The sequence below is a fragment of the Varanus komodoensis genome, unplaced genomic scaffold (assembly GCF_004798865.1).
Source record: "Varanus komodoensis strain SLA01 unplaced genomic scaffold, ASM479886v1 scaffold10, whole genome shotgun sequence".
NCBI classification, from domain to species: Eukaryota; Metazoa; Chordata; class Lepidosauria; order Squamata; family Varanidae; genus Varanus; species Varanus komodoensis.
This window is the reverse complement of record NW_025335269.1, coordinates 32,829,113-32,855,562: the sequence shown is the minus strand read 5'-3', so window position 1 is coordinate 32,855,562 and position 26,450 is coordinate 32,829,113.

The following is a 26,450-nucleotide window of genomic DNA, read 5'->3' as shown; positions in this document are numbered from 1 at the left end:
TTGGATCAGTCTTTTTGACCTTTACTGCTGCACCAGCCTGACCAGGTTAGTCATACAGTTCCCCAAAATATTCCCAAGAATATTTTCCCTGCTGTTGGGTTCCCTTCTGCCTCACTCATGCTACGGAAGGCCTCACATGCTGAAGAGGCCGTTAGCTATTTTTATCCTTCAGCAAGACCGAATCTCTATAGGATGTGCCATTTGGTCTGACTTTTAATATGCCCTGTAATTGCTCCCCAGTTCACTACCCTCCCCACACATACATGCATGCACATTAAAAAATGTAGTCTCTTCAGCTGCTTATGTGTGTGGCTGATTCCAGTTTTCCTGTCACCACAATTTAAAGACTGTCAATCTGGTATACTTGCTGGTGTCGCTGAGGTACATCAGTGGACTGCACAAGGACAGAGTCCTCTTTGCTGATGGACTCGAGGTGATAAAGGCTGCAAACCTTTGCATCTCTCTCTCTCTCTCTCTCTCTCTCTCTCTCTCTCTCTCTCTCTCTCTCGGAGAAACTGCACATGCTTCAGTCAGCTATGCTGTCTGGGGCAGGCTGGGAGCTTTAGGCCTTTTCTCCTGTGTAAATTTGCATAGGATTGCTCTTAAAGTCTTCAGTCTCTTCTCCTCCTGCAACCTACCAGTAACTGAAATGTTAAAGGCTAAGTAAATTTAAAATGTTGACCAGATAATTCACACCGTAATATGCAGCACTTCACCTATTCAGACACTGAGAGTGATACTTTTTTGAGTTCTGCAGTGAGAGAAAGACGAGAGAGACTACCACCTGCAACATCCCCCATTGTAAACATGAGGATGAGCTCTTGGGCTCCATCTACTTTCTGACTCCAACCAGGAAGCCACCCTGCATTGCTCGGCTAATTTCACTGAGCCAGCCGCTTGACCTTTGGAGATCACTGTTTCAAAGCTGAGCCCTTTGTATTAGTAGCCACATCTTGCTTTGCTTTCAGATTAATCCAGCTGCTTCTCCCCCTCCCTCCACTTTGCAGTGTTTTTCTCCCTGCTCTGTCAGCTACCACAATGACCAATTTTAAAACCCTGGCCTCGTCGCACCTTTTCATGTTTCACTTGTCCTTCTTGTAGTCTTGGATTGCTGCTGCTGCCGCTGCTGCTTTTCCTCCTTCAGCTCAATACGGTTCAGCTGGGTCAGGAAGCCATCCCACACTGTCACCAGGTGGTGGGTATGAAAGAAAGCCCGGCAGCATTGGTGAATTGAACACGAAGGGCCTCCTTCAAAGGAGGCAGCCCCTTTACTGAGCGCCCCATCTCCTTCCTCGGAAGAGCCATAACGCCACCATGCCTTCCTTCAATAACGATGCAAGTCCTCTAACAGGTGTGTGCAGGAGCAGAAAAGCAGTCTGGGGGAGTGAACACTTCTTGCCTTATTTCTTGGCACGTAACAGCCATTTCCAGCTCAGAGCTTGGTTGTACATGCCTGGCTACATCGGCATGATGTATTACACGTCTGTTGCCGTTGCCCCCTTCGCATTACAAGTCTCATGGTCCCTCACCATTGGCTATGCTGGCTGGGGCTGATGAGAGTTGTAGTCCAACGTGTTTGCAGCACATGAGCTTGCGATAAAGAGAAATGCTTCTGGATCAGAACTTTTAGAATCCTGATTGGCCTCTGGGTGGGGTGAGGCTGGGTGGCCAAGAGTGTCGAAGGAGGGAAATACAGTTTTTTCTCTTCCTGCCCATAAGCATTTCCCTGGTGCTGTATCACAGACTTGAGCATTTTCTACCAGACCATCCCCTGTGTATATTCACAAAACATAACTGTAAAAAAGCCAGCTTTTAAAATATCCACACATTGATTTATGTATATATCCATAACAATGAATGCATATGAGATGCATACATCTTTCTCACTATTATAGATAACCTTCAATAAAAGCAGACCAAACATCCAAATAAGTATCCATTTGAAGGGAGCATCTAAAAGCCACCCATTCAAACTCTGAGTGTGTTATAATGTCCTCACTCCGTTGCATTAGAAGAAGTGAGTATTTATCCTTCCCAAGCTGTTATATCAGTCTTTTAGCTGTCAAGAGGGCATTGAGAATCCACTACGAATTTCCATGAATGTGGTAAATAAATTAACAGAGCATGTGCATCAATGAATATTAAAGACTGCTCTAGTGCAAAATTTATCTGTGTAATAACCTCTGCCCCCAAAGAAGTAGCTACTGAACATTGCCAAAGCATGGTTCAAAGAAGCACAAGCTGTGTTGCACTGCTAGCAATTACATGAATTAGATAGTCTCTGATTAAAGAGATGTTATGGTGTCCAACAGATACAAAGCAATCATTATTACTGAATAGGATGTAACCCAAGATCCACAGATGCAACAGGTAGATGCCAAAGTGGCAATTCATAGACTGGGCATGCTGTGGTGGTACCCAGAGCAGTTTCTCAAATTCCCAAATGTATCACTGGGTCCAGAACACCCGCAGCCCTCTGGTTTGAGCAGTATAGCAGCAGGATGGAATACACATCCAGTGGCTAGAAAAAGCTTCCCTTCCCTTCCCTTCCCTTCCCTTCCCTTCCCTTCCCTTCCCTTCCCTTCCCTTCCCTTCCCTTATGAAATATCTCTATGCAGTGAAGGGAGACATTTCTGAATCACATGGCATGCATTGTTCAACTCTACTCTTAGGAAGTATCAGGGGTCTGAACAGGCCAATTATCTTTCTTTCCGTGCTTTCCTTGTTGTTTCTGCTCCTGTTTTCAGCAGCCATTGATGCCCCAGCTACTCACAACCATACACTAATTAATAGGCAGGCACAGATGGCCACTTCTTTAGATCTCTTTCCCCTTTCTTTATAGGCTCAACTGCCCTGAGCATTCCAGAAGCTGAAAGGTTCTTGCAAGGCAATGTTCAGGACTGAAAATACCTTTCTTTTAATTGATCATCTTTTATGCTTCTACATAGTTAGGGCTCCCACTGAATTGGTAGAGATTAGTCCATTATGAGTCCCATTTCACTTCCAGACTGATAGACCCTTAGCCACCTGCTTTCACAATTAAAGGGAATTATTACTGCTCCATCTATGGAAATGGTGTATTACACAGATTGAGAGGACAGTTCCTCAACCTGGGGGCTTGAGGAAAACAAGAAAAGCTTCAGTAGGATTTTTAAGATTTCTCTGCAGTGGGGCTGCATAAGCCCAGTACAAGGAAACAGACAAGTTGAAGTCCTCAGATGGTGTCAATAGGATTTTTGCCTTCGCAGTGGTGATTAAAGCAGGCACACGGCACTGTAAAATCCCCAGGGATGAACCACAAGGACCACAGGGCCAGCATTTCCATATCACATTCTATCCACCAGAAATCCAGTTTAGATTCTGGGTGACTGGGATTGTTTGCCCTATTGCTTACTGGCCCCTCTTCAACAGAATCAGTGAAATTATGGCAGGTCTCATGTCCCTTCACTCTGTGAATGGAAGAAACTGTATTATGCTTGCTTTTGCTAGTTTTCACACTTTATGATGTGTAGCAATTTATAGTGGCCCCATCTGAGTCCTGCTGCACTCTGCTATTTCAAAACGTTTGGGTCCACCAGTCATATATGGTTTCTCCAAACTTTTTCTACCTTTCCACCACTCTTCTACTAAGGCAGCAACATCTGACAATTCCATTTTTCAGTGCAATCCAATATGCATCTACTTAGAAGTAATCGCCATGAACGAGACTTATTTCTAGGTAAGTATATATGTGGTTCCAACCTTCTCTTCTCATTCCTTCTCTGACTACACCTAGAAGGCTCTGACATTTCCTTTCAACTTTGTTATTCCCCCAAACAGACATGGGGCTTTGTTTTGCTTTGTTCTGGCTCTCCCTCCCAACTCCTCTTGCTCATCTCCTTGGTCAAGTACAGTATGGGGAACAGATGTGGTATGAAGGTTTTGACAAAATTTGAAGTGAGTTGCTTGCCCCTAGTAAAGGGTGGAAAGGTAACACAACCTGACAGGAAGTCTGCTATAAAAGTTCTAGGGTGGCAAAACCTAACTATGCCAAAACAGTTCTTCCAGAAATTATTTCCTTACACCCTGTGTGGGAAAATAAGGAAAAGGAAACACACACAGAGAGAGACAGTTTTTTACCTTATGGCTTGTTTGTGAATCAAGTAACTTTACTGCACTTTAAATTTCACCTCTGCAGCTTCCTATCACAGATAACAGACATACAGCTGTAAATCCAGAAAAAAATTGATGCACTACTACATCCCACTGAAATAAATAGCAATTCAGTGTAGAAAATGTACGGGCAATGGGCTCAAATCTAATAAATGAGTACATTCCATTTATTTCAATGGGGCTTTTACCTGCCTATCTTTCTGTAGATAAATCCACAGTGTGCTATTATGAGTTGTACCAGTGCAACCTCATTTAATTAAACCAGTAACCTCATTTTTAAAATACACACATATAAACCCTAACCCACAGCATTATGATGTGATTTTATTTAGATGTGTGTATAATTAGTTAGAAAAGTCACTCTCAGATCAAAAAACCTTGTGTAAGTGTTCAAGAAGGAGAACATTCACACACATTTCTATTTTTTTTCTAAATATCTGAGTTGGTTGCCATAGAAATCACAGTCGTGTGATATTGATTCACAGCTGCTTGTGTCTCTTAGGTTGAAAGTTTTTTTACCCGACTATAATAAAAATACACAGACTATAAGTGTCCTGCTTGAGGCATAAGCGGCAGCTTGATAAAGAAAACAGGCCTGCTGTTTGTGCAGTATATTTTAGTTTTAGGGTGCATTTTTAAGGGAAGTGAGTTGAAAGACAGCTTGCTTTCTTATAGATGTTCAACTTGAATTACCAAATAAAACCATTATGCAAAAAGGATCTCAAGAAGCTGCAATAAAAATGTATTTGCTGCTGGAAAGCTGCTTGTGTATTAAATGTGCTAAAAACAAATATTATTGATGTACAAATAAGCCTAATAATCCATATTTGACCACAGAGGGGAGATTACACTCTGTAACTGAAAGGGGTTTTCAACCAATTTGACTATGAACTGCAGCTGATGGTATCTGTAAGCATTCTTGTCAAGATTCTGGTTTGGCAAAACATCTTGTAAAAGTTCCTGAGAAGTTATGGTTCTAGGTTATAAGCTTGTCAGGAAGAGGTTCAGCAAGGGCGGACAAGCTTCCCTGAGAGACAGCTTGACAATGTTCCTGATCTTTTCCTGTAGGCACAGAGTGTGTTTATACTGGGAATGGTGTAGTGGAGTAGAAAAGCAGGGGGATGTAGATCCACTACTATTTTCAGCGCAGGGTGGTGATGCCATCTGCCAGAGCACCGGGTTAAATGGAAGATCCTCCCTGAACAAGGCTGTTACAAGGCTTTCAGTGACAGGCAAGCACAGAAGAGCATAGGACAGGTTCACACAACAGGAGACGCCATGGTAAAGTCTTCCCATTGTGGATCTGTTGCGTCATCCAGTATAGGGATGTGTGAGGAATCCGTTTTGGGGTGGGAATCCGTGGAGTTTCCTGGGCTCGGCTCCCTGGATTGTTGGTCGAGGCTGTGAGTCCACGTTCCCGGCAAGTGAGCCCCCAGCATTTGAGCACTGCTCACCAGGAATCGCGCACCGCATGCCACAGAAGGAGCATCCCCCTTCCGCATCACATGCTGCACACGACATGGAAGAAGAACACCCAGCCTTCAATCCGCAAGCATTCCTGAACTACCTCTTGGTGCAGTTCACTCCGTAAGACAGGGCTGAGCAAGAGAGGAAGTCTATAAATGCCAAAGTCATGGCACCTGTGATGCTTCATTGCAACACTAATCCAGTCCCAGCTCTGGAGTTCCTGCATGGCAGGATTAGTTTTCTGAAACCACACACAGAACCAACACTCTGTTTTAAATTTCCACACTTCTCCATGGCTTCTCTGGTCATCCAGACCAGAGATTGCCATTTTACCATTGTAAACATCATAGAGTCCCCTGTCAAGAGCAGCTGCAGAAGAAGCTGCTTCTAGACTTTGATCTCTACTCCTCTTAGCACCCTAGCAACTGATGCGTCATTGCTCTCCTTAATCTCATTAGCTATTGTGGTCATCTCTTTGTTTACAGTTGGAAACAGAAAGAGTGGAAAAATATGGGGGGAGAAGGGAGCAATCAGGGCAAAACAGTTTATTTCCAATTAATAAAAAAATTTGTGGGAACTGGAGCAGCTGGAAATTGCAGGAACCCTTGGGAGGGGGAAGGGGGGGACCTGTCCCAGGACCAAGGCAGTCCATTTGGAAGGAGTCCATACATAGGCAAGAACAGGCAAGAAAGGGCAGGGATTTCACTGGAAAGGATGTGTGGTGAGGCTGGGAAGTTGGAGCTGGAGAATCTGTGCTGCCCGGATAACAATGTAATGGCCTGACTGGCAAGCTCCAGCAAAAATCCATCTATCATGGAAACAGCACTGGGTTTGCCTTTCTTAGATAGTTGCTACTTCAAGCTAGCAGTTTCAGTGGTCACACTTCTTTCCAAGGTAGTCTGCATTTCTCATTGAAAGCAAAAATGTTGTGTTTCGGTGGCTAAAGACCTTTTGCTAAAGTGTCATGCATTTTATTTATTTATTTACTTATTTGGAGTTTTTGTATGCCGTCCCATTTGCATAAGCCTTGGGACAGCTTCCAACATAATAAATAAACAACATATAAATAATACATATAAAATCCAGATTCCCCCTGGCTGTAGAAATTAAAACCAATAAATGATATTAACAGTTGTTAAAATATTGCTGAAATAAAAAGGTCTTGGCCTAGCGCCGAAAAACAAATAACGATGGTGCCAGGCAGACCTCTCTGGGGAGCGCATTCCATAAGTGGGGCGCCACCGCAGAGAAAGCCCTCCTCCGGGTACTCACTCTCCTAATGTCTTTCATGGAGGGTTCCCAGAGGATGGTCTCTGCTGCCGATCTCAGGGGGCAGGAGGGCAAATATGGAAGCAGGCGTTCCGTGCTTCAAATTTTACAAGTTTGAACCTATGCCCTCAGACATAAGCACCACTGTGTTCCCGAGTGCTGACTCTCAGCTAATCATGTATAGGATTGCAATCATGTTGCACACATGCGTGTGCACGCCTGCACTCACATGCGCGCACATACACAGAGGGGGGGGGGGGAGTAAATTGGTAATAGTTTATCCATGGTTTGCCTGTTTTAGGTGTCCGCATTTTCTGTTGGAGTTTTTAAATACATAGCAAGGTCATAAGTATAGGTATTGCGTGGTGCATGATTACAGGGTAGGGTAAGTTGGTGAGATGCCGCACTGCAAAATTTACCTCTCTTTCTGTATATTTGCTATGCTGCTGGCCCATGTCCTGAGTTTACAAGGGTCACTCATGAAACCAAACAGGCCTGCTCAGTCCCCCTTGTCAACTGAGGGCTCTGGACTCTTCAGCTAAACACAAGAAAGGCACTCAGGAAGTCTTTGAATGCTGTAACACATGCTTTGCACAATCAAGTCCATTCCAGGCTCATCCCGGCATCTCCAGGAAAGGCCAGGAAAGATGGAAACCCTGAAACATCTCTGCCAGTGTCAGCAATACTGAGCTAGATGGACCCACAGCTTTACAAGGGAACATCCTCTGTTCCTAATGATTAATTTTGAAAAACAGTGTTCAGTATGTCAGTGCTTTGGAGCTTCTGAAAGATTAAGTCTGCCTCTGACTTTGACCAGGAAGGGGCTGTGCAGGGGTGCAGAACCTCAGGCCAGGTTCTAAAGCTAAAATATGCATAAATTTTGGCCCCACCCCCTTTGCATTCAACCCCACCCACCACTAAATCCAACCGTGGGGGTGTATCTCAGTGGAGCTCGGCCTGAGGTTCAGCACCCTGTTTTAAGGAACTGCAATTCCCCACCTCATCGGACGGGCCCAGCACTCCCTGGGTTTTGCTCTTGTGCCTCCACTGTCCTGCTAAAACTGACTGAGGAACACGGAGAACGATAAAATGAGAACGACACTAGAAGCATGAAAATGGTATGATGATTAATTGAGTGGCTTGCTACAACAAAGCCCTCGTTCACACAACCCATCCCTGGTTACAGTACAAACCAAGCAAGAAGCACGGAGAGGTGATTCTTCCGATGGGCCTGTGGTCTGGCCGGAGGACAGCGATGGTGGTGATTTCCTGGCAGCACCAGCATGTGGCTGGACCACTTTCCGCTTGGCTGTGATTCGCTTCTTTGAGCCTGGCACCTTTCTAGGGAATTCGCACCATGACAAAGAGCCGAAGACGTTTAGTACCTGTTTTTAACAGCAATTTCGGAGGGATTTTAAAAAACCAAAAGGTTCTTCAAATTCACGCTGCTTTCACTGAGACCATGCACAGCCTGGACGGTGATGGTTCACCTCTACCCTCTCTCTTGCGCTGGCTTCTTCACTCAGCCGGCCTCATCCGGCTTAGGAAGAGAGCCACTTTGGCTGTTTGCAGCGGCCAAGACTGTGTAGATGTAAAGGCGCACATGACGCCTCCCAAGGCACTCTCCTTACGCAAGCGTTGAACATGAGGAAGAGCAAAGGCACGTGTTGCCAAGAGACAATTTGGTACAGAAAACCCAGACTGAGACATTCACCTCTTCCCTGCCCTCAGCAGTGGATACAAAGGAAGACAGGTTGTATTTCCCCGGTGCCCCATGCATCCCAGCGGCCTTAAGTTTCTTCGGTTTCCTGCATCCCCTCAAGTTCAGTGAATCTATCTGAGCTGCACAAAGATGCACGCAAGAGCTTGCTGGCACGTGGAATACAGCTGGAAGGCCAAAGTATATTTCATACGCTGAAGACTGCGGAGACATACAATGCAACTGCAGAGCATGGCGAGAGCGTTCCTTATCTCAATGCAGCGTCTGCTTGTTCCAGCTTGAATTCCGGCAGCAAAACCAATTCCCCATTGAACTGGTACCTCGTGATATCTGCAACCCGAGAGGACCAGTTAGGCTGCAAGCGCTGCTCACTTGGAAGGAAGCCGCGTCTCCCTGCCCACAGCCAAGTGCCAGCAGAGACACTGCTGGAGTGGTGATTTCTTCATTCCTGTCCATGTACCTTCTACAAATAATGGGGGGAACTGCAAGTGTTTCCTCCCCTTGCTTAAATTACGTGTTTTTCGGCGCCAGGTCGAGACCTTTTTATTTAATCGATATTTTAATATGTTTTAATGGGAACTGGTTTTTATTGTTTGTATGTTATTAATTCGCAGCCAGAGTGGAATTGTCAATTTATCTATTTTAGCTTGACCTATGTTGTAAGCCATCCAGAGACACAAGTAATGGACGGCATGCAAATTTTATAAATAAATAAATATACTAAGACCATTTCGGTACAAACCATTTCATCTCATTTCCAGTCTTTCTTGTGATTTGGACGTTTGGTGTTTATAAAGAACCTGAGGAATTATTATAGATTAGTAAATTCCCTCATCCCGTTAGTAATCAAAAGTGTTCTGTAACACACATGTTTGATCTGTTGAAGATCCAATGAAGTATTAAGCACGGATAGGAATCATATCATGTTTATTTTGTTTATACATTTAATAAACAAATCTGTACAAAGAAAATAAACTCTCCCAGAGCAGCTGCAGAAGAACTTTTTTTGGTGTATTCAAGATATGCATTGATGTTTTCCCCAGTGGGAAGCCATCTGCCCAAAATGTGCAGCTGTCCAGCTTCTGTCCAGCAGATATCCTTGGGGAATTTACCTGTGAAACTAGACTGAGAAACCTGGTGCCAGTGGCACTACTGGGACCATCCCTTACGGGCAGGTTCTTCTCTTGAACATTCAAAGCAATGCACAAACTGGAACTTCATTATCCTTCCTTATTCACGCTTCACAAATTTTACTTTGGAATTCTCCTATTGAAAATGCATGCAACATGCATACATATTTTGAAAAGGATGTTCAAAAATATGTATATAGGCAAAAGTAATATTAAAATGAATTCTATTAGTAAAATTACTTGCCAAATGCATATATTAGACACATTGAAAAGAACCACACACAAAAATGCTTATGTATTTTCATGCAAACATTTTTAAACAATTCTCAAAGTTTGGGCAGAACTGAATTTAAGAGGGGAGAAAAATAGTCAAAATTTGGGATAAATGAAGTTTATGATTAGAAAAATGAGAATCAGAGAGAATCTGCAATTAACAGATTTATCCTAAAGTGTGCCTGTCCCAAAAGGGCTCACAAGACTCTAAAACTATGTATGTATGTATATATGCATGCATGCATGTATGTATGAACTTTGCTGTAGTTAGCTCTTAATCTACTTCTTCCTGAATATAACCCATAACAGATGTCAAGATTATTCAAAGTGCCAGCACTTCAAATCCCCTTTTCTTTTCTGGGAGCATTGAGGGTATCCAGCCCCTGCCCCTACACATGCATTGTAGCGCACGCTCTCTCTCTATATATATGTATGTATGTATGAATGGTAATAGGAAAGCTAATAGAGGAATTGAAGTTATATTGCTCTTGTCTTACAAAATCTGCTGATACTGGGATACAATAGGAAGCAGAAACTGCTGGTGCTGGATCAGACCAAGGAACGATGTAGCCCAGCTCTTTGCTTCCAGTAGTGGTGAATGTGTACATTATAAAAAATGTGTACAAATTTCTGTAAGGATTAAATAAAATATCTTCAACATGTGGAAATGGGACATAAAAAGCTTGACTAAAAAAAAAAAAGAAAACACAAGCTTTGTGCTAACAAGATTGATAGAGCCTTCTAACTGTAGAGGAATGAAGGAGGGGACTACAGAAGAGAGAAGTGAAAGTTGGCAGAAGTTTTTTTGACCTGTGTTTGTATACCTGTGCAGCAGCCCATGTGCATTATATCACAAGAATTACTCATCAAAGATTTCTTTTTTTCCCCTAAAAATGTGAAACAACATACTATAATTTTGTGGCAAACATTATGCTTCAAGGCTTTGTGTTTTCTTTAATACTTTTTTCAAGTTCAAAATCTGTTTCATCCTCCTTATAAATTGTTTCACAGAGCAGAGGGCTGATGAACATAGGAATTACATTAGAAAACAAACGTGAATTTCAACAGCATGAACTGCCAAGCCTCTGCAATTTCTCTAGGGTGGTGTATTTTATACATTTCTTTTTCCTGGAGAAATGCATATTTTTATGAGTCTGAGATGCACACTGATTTCAGTTAAGTCTTTGGGCTACAGAAATAGAAAATAAACAGGACGTAATGTAGCATGTAATATATGAAGTGATCATTCAAAGGTAGCTTGCTGAATCAAGCTAGCTAAGGTAGAAGAGACACCCCATAGGGTTGTGCTTGCTGTTCGCCTACAAAAATTCAGGGGTATGTATGAACACCGCCATTTTGAGGAGTCCAAAATGCCACCCCACCCACTCATGCGTTTTCTGTACATGCTTTTAGTGGTAAGTGCTGCTTTGGCACCTTTCTTCTCTCTTACTCAGAGCTCTTCTTCCTAGAGCGATGTTGCCATGAACCAGGGTTCCTCCTTTGCACATTCAAAAGCCGCAGACCCTTTTCCCTGCAAAGCATTAATTATTGGCCTAAAAGCACAAGACACCCAGAATGAATCCCTGAGCATGCGCAGAGCAGTTTGTCGAACTCAGACTAGGATTCACCTCCAGGAACGTTCCTTAGGAGCATGCATGGGTCCGTTTGTTTGTTTGTTTGTTTTCTGTATTGCCCAATGGCCAAAGCTCCCTTTGGGAGGGACCATCTGGAAATGAGCACACCTGCTCCAGTTGGACCACCCTCCTTCGCTGGTGCCATGTCATATGGTCAAGAGCCGGGGCCACCTTGTCTATGTCTAAGAAACTCCCCTGCTCTGAGTCCCTTCCCACCAGCTCTACATTGTGGTTATTCTCAGGGACTGCCCACACACCTGGGAAGTTTGGCTTCGAGATAAACATCTTGCTTTTCTCATTTCAGTGCCTTGGCCCACATTCACAGACCCCACCCAGTTCTCCTTCAAGATGCTGATGCTCTTTCCTCTGAAGCCCAGCCAGCAGTCGTTGAGAAGCAGTGCCCCAAGCAACCCCTACAGATGTCAGCCTGTCAGGCATCACAGAAGTGGATGTGATGACCACACTGAAGGCCAAGGGTTAGGGTTAGGGTTAGGGTTCTTTCCGTGCTGAACTCAGGATATCAGTGGACTCAACCAAGCCAGGAGCAGGTCATTTCTCTTCTAAGCTAACCAGCATTTGACAAGAAAGGGAGAGGCTGCAGTACCGGGCACAAGGCACGAGGCTGTTCACATCCCACCCAGGCTCAGTATTCTCCCTACACCCCCCTCCAATTTGCACACCCCCAAGGTCTGACATGGGTGCCTGCAATGCACTGGAAGATCAGCTTGGGCTGCATTAGGAGCAGAACCACTCAAGTCATGAACTTTGACAGCACTGATCTGGGTGACTGCAGGACAGAAGATTGAGAGACTGAGGTTTATGTAAGCCACCTTGCACTTCCTGAAGAGAAAAACAGTGAAATATCAGTATAAGCATACAGAAATAAGCAGGAGCTTTCTTCTCATGGGATGAGAGCAACAGCAGTTACGGGACACTCTCCATTACCAGCTCATCTTTGGAGTCAAATGACAAAGGCAGGGCCATCTCTAGACTTCTGAGAGTCCTGGGTCAAGGCACCCACCATTACCCCCTCCCTTGAGGAATCCACCTTCTCACCAGCAAGGTGAGCGCGAGGGGGCAGAGGCACCTGCTGCTGAGCCCTTTCCCCACCACCTTCTTCTGGGCATCAGGTAAGCAGGCAGGTTGTATGTGGAAGAGGAGCAGCAGCTGCAGGGGCTCTTGCCCGCAGGCCGCTTCTGAGGTGCGGACCCCGAGCCATGGCCTTTCTAGGCCTCCCCTAGGCTCCAGCTCTGTGTGTCCACGCTGATCGTGGGCTCACAGAGCTTCTGGCAGCAGGGACGTCACTCCCGCTTGCAGTGCGCCCTCTTCACTCCTGCAGCGGAGAGGCGGCAGTGCCCATCTTGAGCAAAAGGGAAGAAAAACAAACACTTTCCCAAGCACGCTTCCCGTATGTTGGCAAAGCTTTGAAAGGAATGCAGGTTTTGGATGAAAGTCCCGCTTCCTTCCCTGCTTTGAAAAGCCCCGAGGTATTCAAACCATTGTTTACCTCTCCGTGTGTCTTTCTTTTCCAAATGAGTACCCTCTCCCCTCCTGCTCTCTTTTGTCTGAAAAACAGCAAAATTTCTGATTTTATTTTTAGATGAGTAGCAGAGCACTGGATGCTGGAGACAGCTGGAGTGTGTGGGACGTGGCATACTATTTATTCTCTTCCACTCTTAGAAGGCAGCAGATGGGTGGCTACTCCGTTCTATCACAGCCCATCTAAAGTAACCTCCAGCTGTTGGACACAGAAGCAGCCCTGCTATCGAAACAGAAGTAGATCCAATTTTTATGTCCACTTTAAAAACAAAAATCAGTCGTCGTATCCTACCTACATCTTACTTGTGCAAATGTTATGAAGCTTCTGGTTTCACATCTGCCTACAATAGGCCCCCCATTGGAATAAGCCCCCCGTGCTCGAACGGGAAAGACGAGGGCTTCCATGCATTCTGTTGCCTTTATGCAGCTAGATCAGCTGCCAAAGATGCTCTCGGCACACTGTTGCCTTGGAAGTAAGCCCTCCTGTCCTTGGCATGGCTTTCCCCCAGGGCGGTGACTTTGTGCCCTACTTATTTTAGGGTGCAGCCCTGGGTCTTCCCAGGGTGGCCTGGCTGGTGCACGGGATCTTTGGAGCTGGGACTCCGAAGGCAGCTGGTATGGAAAGAGCTGTGCTGGCTGCCCTCCAGGGAATGGAGCTGGGCCTTGGGAAGGCAGAAGAGGGCCGTGCTGTGGGGCAGGGACAGGCGGAGGCCAGCACCAATAGCTTGAGCCACTTTCTGCTGGCACTCCGGCCTCCTCTGTTCCTGCTACTTGGGGCTTAATCTGAAGTAAGGAAAATTCTGGTCCAGGGAAATTCTGTGGTGCAAAGCCAGCGGCACCTCACTCTGTGCACTGGATGCATGTCAGCCCCAGATGTGGAGACTTCTCTGCATCTGACGTGGGGAGCATCACACGGTGCCCTTAAAGGCGTAACACAGGTCACGTTTACAGCCAAGACAGACTGTGCATCGACTCCCACTTGCGGCACCTGAGGGGGTTTTGCATCTGTGCATGAATCTGTGGGGAGACTTACGCTAGAGCCGTGTGTGTGTGTGTGTGTGTGTGTGTGTGTGTGTGTGTGTGTGTGTGTGTAAGGCACTGCTGTGCTGGTATTGTGTCAGAAGGCAATCATCGCACTGGCCCATGCCCCAGTGAATGCAGTGCGGTATCCGCTGTGCTCAAGGCACCATTGCACATGGCACCGAAATGCACAGTGCTCTGTTTGCAGAAGTGAGATGTGCTACTTCATTTGTGCCGCAGAACGAGTGCACGGACAAGTCACAGGAAAACAGGAGGTTATGCCTCTGTTTCAGTACCGCCCCCCCCCCCCGTTTGCTGACTGCATGTGCTCTTTTGATGGTATGCAATGATAATGGTTTAAAAATAAATTGCATGGCAATTCACACAGCTGTGCATGTGCAGTCAAAATTAGCTGCAGACAAAAGTTCTGGAGAAGACAGTTGCGTTGGGCAGAGGTAATAGTGCCATTCTGGGTGTTTGTTTTTCCCCATGTGCAAATTCCATAACTATCAGGGTGAGGAAAGAGCAAGGGACAAAAGGTCAAGGAGAAAGACACGAAAGAGGGGAAAGAAAGTACAGGAAATGTTGCAAATGTGGTTCTAAAACTTGGAAGACTCGAGACTCAGTAGCACACAGAAAGCAAAATTGGAGAGGAAAAAGTCACAACAGCAGTTTGAGGGAATGTGTGACTGGAAGTGTGTGATGTGCTGGACAAATCGCTTATACAGATGATGCATATATCAATTGACTTTGTGCTGAACAATATGGTGAAACCATTGCTTAATTAAATTCAGAGAGAACTAATCACCTAGTAATCAGGCATGAGGTATTCTAGGATGTAGGACATTTGTAAACACAAGCCAGGCTTGGACCCAAACCTGATTTCACCTAAGTGGACCCACCAAAATAAATGGGACTTGAAATCATAGTGCAACTTCTCTTTCTTTCTGTGGGGTTACTCTAGATAAGACTAAATATGGAGGCTGCCCACAATTTCTTTCCCTGCTCTGCCCTCCCTTCTGACTTTCTGAGGTCATTGCAGAGCATCTCATTCCATCCCTATGCTGCCTGATAGCTGAAGCTGGTCCTCTGTATCCATGCAGTAACTTCTCTTTACCTCATTGGTCCTGCCTGAAAGCATCACCAGAACTTTACTCAGATGGCCACGCTCTGTAATATGGCAGAAAGACAAGCAGCCTACATAACGCAAAGAACTCAGGTACGTATTTCCACCTCACCCCAAGTATCCCCCTCTGGATCAAAAGCAGATAGGAGCTCCCCGTGCCCAAAGGCTCTTTGGCTAAGCACAAGCATACGATTCCTCCTTAGCACCTTGAGCCTGCTTCAGAATGAACTGAAAGACACACCAGCAAATTATGGCCTTGGGGCACCCTGGCTGCCTTTCCCGACCTTCCCTCCCAGCCTGCTCCCCCATCTCAGTCAGGAAGCCCATTTTCCCACTTCTCAGGGGCCTGTGAAGTCCCATTCTGTGAGGCTGAAGCTGTGCATCTCCAACACACCATCTCAGTGTGTTGTCTTGTGCCAGGCAGGGCTTTAAGGCCACAGTGGCCTGCTCACAAAAAGGGCTGAAGAGGCTCAGCTGAGTGTTTGGGGGGGCTTTCAGTCCCCTCCTGCTGCACACACACTCCGGAGCCTGAGAGGACTGCTTAAGTTGCTTGTGATTGACCAGGAGGAATCGCTATGGTGTGGCTCAAGGTCTTCGGGAAGAAACCCAGGGGCAACAGCTGCCCTTTGTCTCCATCTTGGGATTTAATTGTCCCCATTTAGCCCTGCCCTACTGATCACCCGTCATTGGTACATTGAGGCAGGTTTAGACAGGTTTGTTGTTCTGTCCTGTAAGGTTTGCTTCCAAACCTTGCTCTGGTTTTTCTGTATGTGATTCCCTTTTCCTTTTTGTAAATAAACTTATCACCTATCATAACTGAACGAGTGTGCTCCATTCCATTAAGCCTAGGCACTAAGCCCACAGCTTTCCTCTTGGTTATCACTGCTACTTAAGGTTCCAGGCCTTGACCTTTGAAATAGAGAGTGCTGGTTTGGACCCTTCTTTCTTAAGCCCTAGTACAGGGATGCAAAGATCAGGCTGGGATGTGACTCTCTTGTGCTTGCTGGGCTTCTATCCTGTGCTTTTCCCTGGACAGGAGTGAACTGAGACAAGGGCAGGTCCTCAAATGCATGGGAACACCGGCAGCTTCTTTGTGCAAAGTAAGCAAAGCAGGCACTTGTTTGCACAAAATATTGAAAGTGTGCGATTCTTTGTCCAAAATATGCAAAGTGTACCAGGTCTGCACTGGAGGGAGAACTCCATGTGCACTGTGGGTCGAGCCTGTGGGCAGCACGATTGTAAGCTGGCCCAGTGGGCTCACTTGGACTCACTCCCTGCCATATAGCCATGCAAAAGCTCAGTGGGAGAAGGACTTGGGGCAGGGAGAAAGTGGGATGGGTTCTGGGGAGCCGAGCCGAGGAAATCTGACTGATTCCCACCCGCAATCTGGACTCCTCACATATTGCTACCACAGGGGCATCCAGTAACATCTAAGAGTCCTCAATGCTGGGCACTAATTGATTGATTAAGACTGCAGTCCTGGGCATATTTACAGTAAGTAGACCCCATGGAACATGTGTGAGTAAACGCACAGACGATCGTACTCGTATTTGCTCACTGGATGCTCATATTATTTATTTAAAGAACTTTTATGCTGCTCCTCGGCCAAAAAGTCTCCCATAGCAGCCTTTGTGACATCAAGAGAAACAAGATGTCCCTTGTCCGCATGCCCATGATCTGAAATGATAAGGAACACAAGGCAAAAAGGATGGGAAGGGAAGATTAAAACCTAAGTAGTCTTTCAGCAGGGCTGGTGGAATGGCTGTTTCCCCTCTCATCTCCCTGCTCTTCTCTCCCATCATGCCTCTGTATATGCATACAATATGGTGGACATCTTAACTCTATAGTTTACAGTATAAGAGAAATGTCACATAATGCAAAAGGAAATGGAATGGTCCCGGCAGTGGCAAATAAACAGATTCAGGCATCAGCTCCTATACAATTTGTGTGATTGCAAGGAAATGAACAACCAGCCTGCATCTGCCAGTCATGTGCTGGCCATATTTACATAATTACCTTCCCATGTCGCCCAAACTCTGCAAGGGTGGCATGTTGGGGTGAGTAACCAACCACCCCACAATCTGGTTCTGGGTGGGTGTTACCTCCCCCCAACCCTGCCAAGAAGTCACCCTTACTGGGTCGGACAGCACCAGACGTCAAGCCTGCAAGGGCGATTGTGCAAATCCTGCCAACATGCCACTGGCAAGCACAAGGCCATGAACAAGCCATGGAGGCTTGCTCACTTCCCTACGGTTGTGCAAAGCAGCTCAGAGCTGCAGCACGGCAGGGCAGAATGGCCCCCGTGGAAAAAAGCCCGGGAAGGAGGAGACAAGCGGCAGCCAGTCCCCAAAAAGCCGCTGGAGGAGGTTCTCTCCCTCTCTTGCGTCTCCCTCTGTTGCATTTGGAGGGCTGGAAATCAGCCTCTGCATGACACCAGCTCCTAATAGCAGCCGATATGAAAATTGCCAAAAATGCGAAATTGCCAAACGCCACGATAGAGATGCTTGCTTCTGCATGCATGTAGCATTCTGGGACCTGCTCCAAAGCCCGCTGAAACTAATGGAATTCCTTCAGTTTCTGATAGAATTTGATAGGGTTCCATCAGCTTACCAGATGCTGTTATACGATATGACTTGCCTTGTGCTAGCTTTCGTTGTGTAGCATCTTCTCTGCACTCTCTTTGGATAGACTCAATACATCACTTCTTCCTTAAAGGGTGTTTGGGGGAGTTGGAGTTTCACTGTTTCTGACACAGCATGGAGTACAGCTAGGCTCAGAATCTGATAAAAGTTAGACGGTTTTAGTGCTTGGAAGCAGGTACCCAAGGGTGGATGCAGACTTGATTTTACAAGTACATCTGTTCTGTTTATTTTTGCTTCTTTGCGGCATTATCAGCTTCTGCTCCATATGGATGATCCATATTGTGCCTTGGTGAAATGATACCACATTATGCTTTTATACTTTTATCATCAAACACTACTCATGAAAAAAAAATCACCAGGTTTTACCTAGATTCATCTGTTCAATTTCATTTCCCCCCCAAACTTTATTTTGAATAAAACACCTAAAATAAATGTAATATATGTAAATGAACAAAACCCAAACTTTGTAGATTAAAAAAACCACATGTTATTTCCATTTCTGTCAAACCTGAACAGATACTACATGCGTGGGGGTATGCATAATTTTCTAAAAGTTAATAGTCGACAACTGTACTGGATTAAGAGCCAATTTTAAAATACAGGAAAACTTCGGAATTTCAGGCATATAATAATTTTTCCAAAACTCCTTCCAGTGTATTAGTTTTAGCAAGTATGCATGCACATGTTCACAGGCTCGAGCAAGCATTGCTGTGGCTTCGGCATTCAGCGCAGAATTTAATGACCTCACAGGCTGAATATATCTGTTCCATCACTGCCCATGGAGGGGCACCTACAGCTGCGGTGTCCTATCAGGGTGGCCAAAATGATTATTGGAGGGAGTACTGTTGGCCACACTAGGGGCTCTCCTGTTCGGGAATGGATATTTCAGGTGCGCGCTGCATCCACCACGGTATCTCATAGCCACCTGGAGGATGCAATTAAGGAAAGAGAAAGGGAGAAAGCAAGTGAAGAACATCCCCCTTCCTATGCTCAGCCGCTCTCTGATCTTGGGCATTCAGCCACATAATGTGGAAGACACGATGGCTGCATATATGCACCCCATATCGGTCCTTCCCAGCGGGGTGTCTCCAGGTGTTTTAGAACAGTGGTTTTCAACCTTTCCACAGATGAGGACTGGTGAAAACAGGGAAACCACCTTGGGGACCACTGAGGCAGAAACAAAAGCACCATACACACAATACAGTATTCTTTGTAGTTGTTTCCAAACACAATACCGAAGAAGAAAATTCTCCAAAACAACCAGAGACGGAGCCAAAACAAACAAACAAACAAAAAAGGCCAACGAAAAAACAAAATACTGACATTGGCGTGTCGCGGCTCCCAGCTAGCTCCCTCTTAAGCTGTCTCTCCCTTCCTGGCCTCCCAGCAGCACTGATGCACCCCCTGCAAACTTGATGCCAACTGAGGAAGAGGTGGTGGAGCACAGCCAGCCCCCATGCCAGTTAGTGGCGAGTGGGATTTGCCCTCCCCCATGGACTGGCACAAAATCTCCCGTGGACTGGTGCCGGTCCATGGACCAGTGGTCGAAAACCACTATTGTAGAAAACAGCCCCCAGCATTGCTGACTATTGGCCAAATTATCTGGGGCCGATGGATCCAGAACCCCTGGAGGACACCAGGCTGGGAGAAGAACTTTTCTGTGTAGATGTCATCTCCTTGAAGTCCAGTGAGCATGTGCAGCCTGCATATAATCCGTGTACTGTGTGCAGGCAGCCAACATCTGTAGACCTGAACATGCAGAGGGCTCCCTCCCTACAACCAGAAACTTCTGCAGGGAGGTGTTCCCTTCACCTTGAGAGAGCCCCCCATGTTCAACCTTGTAGGTGAGGGGATTCTCACACCTCATGCTGGGAGCAAGTGGGCTGTTGCACTGCGTCCACTCCACACGTTCACTTTGCCCTGCATTGCCATGAGAAAAGATGTCTGTCTTGACCGACATTTGGAAGCTGCAGAGCAGGTATTTTTCCTCACACATCTGCACCCCGCTTGCATCAACTTGAGAAGAGAGAAGAAACTTTAGGTTCATATTTTCTTGCGTACGTACCTAATTTTTCCCATTTAAGCTGGCATGTCTGGCCTAGCAACATACACTGCAACAGGCCTCCGGTGTTCAGCAGGGGCATTTCCCGGTGCTGCAGTTTGAAGAGTTAAAAGGAACTGGAAGTGCTGAAGATTGCTGGGCAATTTCCCTTTGGAACATGTGAATACTGGTCCCACTCTGGAGCTCTCCTGAAGCTCTAAGTGAGGAGCCTATTAGGTTTTTCAAAACACACAATGAGAGAAGAATTCTCAGTGCTGCTCTGCCAAACAAGAGGAAAAGCACCTCTTTGATTTCTAGATGTGCAAGTGCTAATTTATATCTATAGATGCAAATTTAGAAATTATTATCATTATTTAGAAAGGGTCCAGGGGAGGGCAACAAAAATGATCCAGGGTTTGGAAACACTGCCCTGTGAGGAAAGAGTGAGAGAACTGGGCATGTTCAGCCTTGAGAAGAGAAGACTGCGGGGGGACATGATATCTCTCTAGCCAACCTCAAAGGCTGTCACAAAGAGGAAAGTCAAGATCTCTTCTCACTGATGTCATTGTGTAAGACACAGATAATCAAGTCAAGTTGCGACAACCCAGATTCAGGCTGGGCATCAGGAAAAGCTTCCTCACTTTCAGAACAATGCAGCAGTGGAACCAGCTGCCTAGAGAGGGCATGGGCTCTCCCTCACTGAAGACATTCAAGAAGAAACTGGTCAGCCATCTGAGTGGGTGGGTGTAACATGGTGTCCTGCAACAGCAGGGGGGTGGACCCGATGGCCTTCTTGGCGCCTTCCAACTCTACTATTCTGTCATTCTCAACACAGCTGCGTGCCTGCTTGTTCGGTCTGCTGCTCCGATTTTCAGTGCTGATGGACACAAGTTCTTGTGGTTCTTTTATCCTTCAATCAGATTTGCACCAGACAGTCACTCAAATCGAGGAAAGTCCTCTGGTGACCTTTTCAGTGGAGGACCACCCTTTGCAAAAGAGGGCACCTATCCCTTCTGTATGGCAACCAAGCCTTCTATGGTGGGTGTAGCCACAGAGACAACGGCCACATTCTAAAAGCGAAATGAAAACACAGCATGACCAAGGTTAATTTATTCCCTGTGGAATTTATGGAACACAGAAGCAGCAGAAATTATAATTCAGGATTGCTGTCCATGCTTTGGCTTTTCTATGCCATGGAGGTGGAACAAGTAAATTATTTGGTTGCATTTGTGAGTCAGTTTAGTCCCATCACGCATGGCTGTCTACAGTTAAAGCAAGTCAGATGCTTACAACCAACAGCTAAAAAGCAACATTGAACCACTCAACCACTAGATGTCAGAATTGTTTCATGAAAAGTGAGGAGGTTTCAGATTTTGTCTGGCTGTAAATAATAATTGGAATGAAATGAGTTTGGTATTAAGTTATTTAGTGAAATAAATGACAGTGTGGCTTTGAGCCTGGTTCGCTGCAGTTCTAGATCAATCCTTTAACCACTACGCTGAGACAACGCTTTCTCAGTAGGATGGTTTGCTTTGTCTTTGGGTATTTTCTTATTTACTGTAAATGCTTCCATAATGGAATCCTGCCTGTTTTCCAGTCATAGAGATTCCTTACTTCCTGCCCACTGCCCCCCCACAAAAAAAACATTTATGCTTCAATTGCATCCATGGTACATTTTATGGATCCAATCCCACTGCTCCCAAATTGCTGTCTTCAGCATGTATTTTATGACAAATAGCTGGATTCAGCATCCTGTACCGATTTATATGAAAAACTGCTCAATAAATGGACATGCTGAAAAGTGGAAGAGAAGGGAACGAGGTTGGAACTGATTGCACTGCATCCTGTAATTCGTGCTCTCCCCGAAACATTAATCTTTCAGATCAATATATCTGGACAACAACCTGAACACAGGTCAACAGCTTTTTAAGATCTCTGCAATTCTTTCGGGTCGTGCCAAGATGAATAAGATGGAGCCAGCCAGAGAGCGTTTTTTTCCCAGAGCACAGAAAAGTGCTTGATATCCCCACTTACTGAAAGACTTATTGATTTCTAAAAGTGAACTCATCAGCCCCACAATATCCTCATTTCCCAAAGGAGCTTTAATTTCCTGTGGCATGGCCCCTGCATTCTACCCATTGTGAGTGCTGGGTAGCTGGTGTGCGTGTGTGCTCTTTAAACGTTTCAGCTACTTGACAGCTGGTGAAGTTTCCCTTCCGCCCTGAAAAAAGACTTTTCAGCTTCCATAATGGAACGCCAATGCTGCCAGGGCTATTTTCTCTCCAGCTGTGAGAGTGGCTTTTTCTAATGACTCACAAAAAGCTGCTGGCCAGCTGCTTCACCTCAGCCTTCACAAGGGCTCTGCATTGTACGGCGGTCGCAGCAGCGAGGACTTAGTTGAGAAGGGCTCGTTTATCGGGGATCTCGTGGGGAGATTCTCCAAACGTGCATCTGATCTGGAAAAAAAGAGGCCTCCGTTCAGGCAGGTGAGTCATGGGCTTACATCACAGCAGGTGCTGACTTTGGCCTCTCTCATGTGAAGAGGAAGCGTCCTTTTGCGGTCATCAGTCAGCACTAAATGGAACCCTTCCAGGAAGTCACTAAATCACGTATCTTTGATATAGGCTGCTCCTTGACAGCCACTCTGATTGTTGCCTTAAAATAGCAGTGGCAGCAGAGTGAAAATAAAGGGGGATTAGACGATTGTGCCACCTCTCCCAGGATGGCTCAGAGATTGTGCTGTCATGCCACACTGATCTCTCTCTCTCTCTCTCTCTCATTCTCTCTCTCTCTCTCTGTGTGTGTGTGTGTGTGTGTGTGTGGTCAATCAGGAGCACACTTAGCCAGATGGCTGAGGAATTCTGATCTCCTGTATGCCAGTAACATACCCCAGTCCTGTGATCACCATGTTATTGAAGCAACACAACAGTGACTTGGGCCCCTGCAACTTCATTTTCCAGCAAATGCTTGTTGTGCAGGTCAAACTCAAGAAAAGCACACAGAAGGATCAATCTTAGAACTGAACCAAACATGCAAGGAGAAAATCCCCTACAGGCTGGCCTCTAGTGTCCCCTGTTCGTAGGAATGAATCGGTCATATTGTGGTCAAGACCATTTACTTGGTTGGTGGGTGGTATCCAGTGTTAGACTAGACCCACTGAAGTTGAATCACACTAGACTAATGTGGGCTTTAACCCCATACGCCATTCAGAACACAGTCAGTGAAGTGGGCATGCTAAAAAGCAGACTAACCCTCAGAATGGGAGTCCCACCCCAGTGGCACTGAAGCCACTCTGTGGCCTGGAGGGCACCAAATTTGAGGAGGCTGGAGAAGCACCTTTGAAGAAACAATCCATTTTCACTCAGGGACAACTGGCTTTTCTGAAGAGTTTGGTAGCCGCAATGGCGAGGTGTGGCAATCTCAAGCCACGTCTTGAGGTGGGTGGGTGGGAACTGCATGCATCACATACCTGAGCACAGAGATGGACATACTGAACTTGAACAGACTATAAAACTGCATGGACATTCTTTTTATTGTGTGCTTTGCCACCGCAGTGTATTAGCTCCCGGAATGGTCCCTGAAAAAGATGCTAGCTGGACCACTCAGCATTTTTAATAAGGTTTAATTTTAGTAGTTTTAAAACATGTGGAGCTGTTTTATTATATTCAACAGAAGTGGAATATTTCTTTGGAGGTGGACATGACAGCCATGGCTATTTCGCTGTATCGAATGCACTGTGCAGGACATGTAAAAAGACTTTAGTTTCTATTTAGTGGAATAGATCCACTTTCCTGGTTTTCCCCCAAGTAGTTCAGCGCCTGGAATCCTCTGCTTTAGAGGTGTCAAGCGCATGTTCTGCAGGTTGGATCAGGCTCTTTGGAAATGATAGTTTGGCCTGCCTGGAGCTGAAGCCTGTCAAAACTAAGTAGTGAGAACTCAAGATCATCATAAATCCAGCTGACTATAAGGGGCATTTATTCTTATATCCAGGCTTTATTCCAAATGTTGAAGAGCTCAGAGCCTGTGTGGATGGATGTGTAAGTTCTGCTTTCTCCCAAATTCAGTTTAAAAAAAAATCAAGTTCTTTCCATCCTATTAATGAAGATTAGCAAATTTTGGAAAGTGCTCTCTCTCTCTCTCTCTCTCTCTCTCTCTCTCTCTCTCTCTCTCTCTCTCTCTCTCACACACACACACACACACACACACACACACACACACACACACACACACACACCTACCTCTCTTAGCTATTCCTACCACTGATTGCACAGCTAAACTCATAAACCACATAGGATTATCTCCAATGGAATCATTATGCCAGCAAGAGGGAAGGATTGCTAGAATGGGTTTTTCTCTCCCTTTCTACCTGCAGCTTCCCCATGTCCCCTAAATCTGCTTTTTGGAGAGTTACCCCACCCCGCACACACCCCCTGGACATATTTAGGACATGCAGAAGAAACTGGAAGGAGCACAAGAGAATTGGGAAGTCTCACTACATGACTTCTGTTCATGCAAGGATTGGGTGCTGAAATGTAACATTGAAATTTGAACTAAAAACATAACCAAATTTGCAACTATTTGAAGGGCTGCAGTGAAGCAGGACTTCTTTTTCTCATTGTTTTTGATTTTCTCTGTGCAAATCTGTCACAAACAATTGTAAAACTAGAAACATTTGTTATCATTGCATTCACTGGCCAGAGCAAGGAAGTTTGGAAATTAACATGGTGCTCCAACAGATGGCATCACGCTTCTACTCTGGAAGACAACAGCAACAACCCAGCTCTGTACTCCCCTGTGTTTTTCCTCCACTACACCACTGTCTTTCCCCATCCTCCCCACAACCCAAAAAAAAAAAGAAAAGAAAAGAAAGAAAAAGAAAAAGAAAAACAGAAAACATTTTTACAGGTCTTTGCAAAGACATTTTACCAAGATGGCTTGCCTCCACCAGAGAATTTATCTCTTCGCCTGATGAAAGTCTATGGCCTGCTCGTTCTACATTAAAACATTTGCCCAAGTTTGATAATTAGTTTGTTTCTCATCAGCTTCCTCTCCCCCATCCTGCATTGCTTAGGAGAACTTGCAAGCCCCCTGATGAGATCTGGAGTGTCATAGGTTGCTGGAGGGTAGAGACTGAGACATGGAACTTCTTATAGAATTCAAGCCATTTACTGAATTCTTCAAAGAAGAACAGAACTGAAAATATGGGAGAACTGGAGTGGGGCCATAGCAGAGAGAGTACAGAATTTGTCAAGGTTCTCAAGAAATCAGATACAATCTGGTGCCCAGTATAAATGTTTTATACTGCAGCTGCAAGCATGTTGGACCTTTGGCCACGCTCACAAGGGCTGCTAGAAGCTGAAGTTGCTGGAATATGGAGGTCACCAAGTTGGGTAAGACTGGCATGTTTTCTGTGAATTCTGCACTTTTGCTGGGGATGCAAATCCGGAGGGCAAAGAGAATGGCATAAACTGGAGATGTGCAAAACCAAACTGAGAAAGATTTCATTAATTTATCAAGATTTCACACTGAGGCGTAGTGGTGCGAGTGTTGAACTGGGTCTTGGAAACCCGGGTTCTAGACCCTACCCTACCATGAAATTTACTGGGTATCTTTGGCCCAGTCACCTTTCTCAGCCTAAACTACTTCACAGGGTTGTTTTAAGGGTAAAATGGAGAAAAAGAGCCAGCGAGGGTTGCCTCCCATGGGCACTTTTGTATTCAAGTGCAACCGGGCAACTTCAGCTGGCCTTTGAAGGTGAGAGATGTTCCTCCTGCAATATTTTCAGAGGGACAGTCAGAGCTCTGGAAATGAGCTGGAAGCCCAAGGTGTTTTGTCAGAGAGGTGCCTGGGCTCCCTAACTTACACTGAGCCATTTGCCTGTGAACATTTTCAGGGCGAAACGAGGTTGGTTTGTTTTTTCCCCCAAGGGGTACAAACTGTCTCTTAAACTTCTGTGTGGGCTTGCCTGCAGCTGCACTCTTCCCACATTCTTCCGAGTCACCTAGGGAGGCCTCGGCAGTTATAGGCGGCCTATAAATACATATATAAATACACAAATGTTCGTTTCAGAGCCACTTTTTCCCTTCTTTCTCTCATTGATGCCAGCCAGTCCAGGGTCATGTAGGATCTGGAATGCCATGATGTTGCCAGTCGTATTTCCCAGTGTGCCAGATGCCTCTGATGACAACTGGAGGTGGGTGTTGTGCACACACATCATGCTAAGGTGGCAGCTGCCCAGCTCAGTGGGAACTCGAGCTCAGAGAGTGAGGAGGAGGATGCTGTGGAATCTGAGAAGATATGGGGGGAGGAGTTGGCGGTTCTGGCTGAGAGCGCCTGGGTTGATCCACCCATGGGAATGAGGAGATAGGAGGAGAGGAGGAGAGGCTGACGGTTTGGGCTGGTAGGAGTGCCAGCCTACCAATCCGTGACTTACTTAT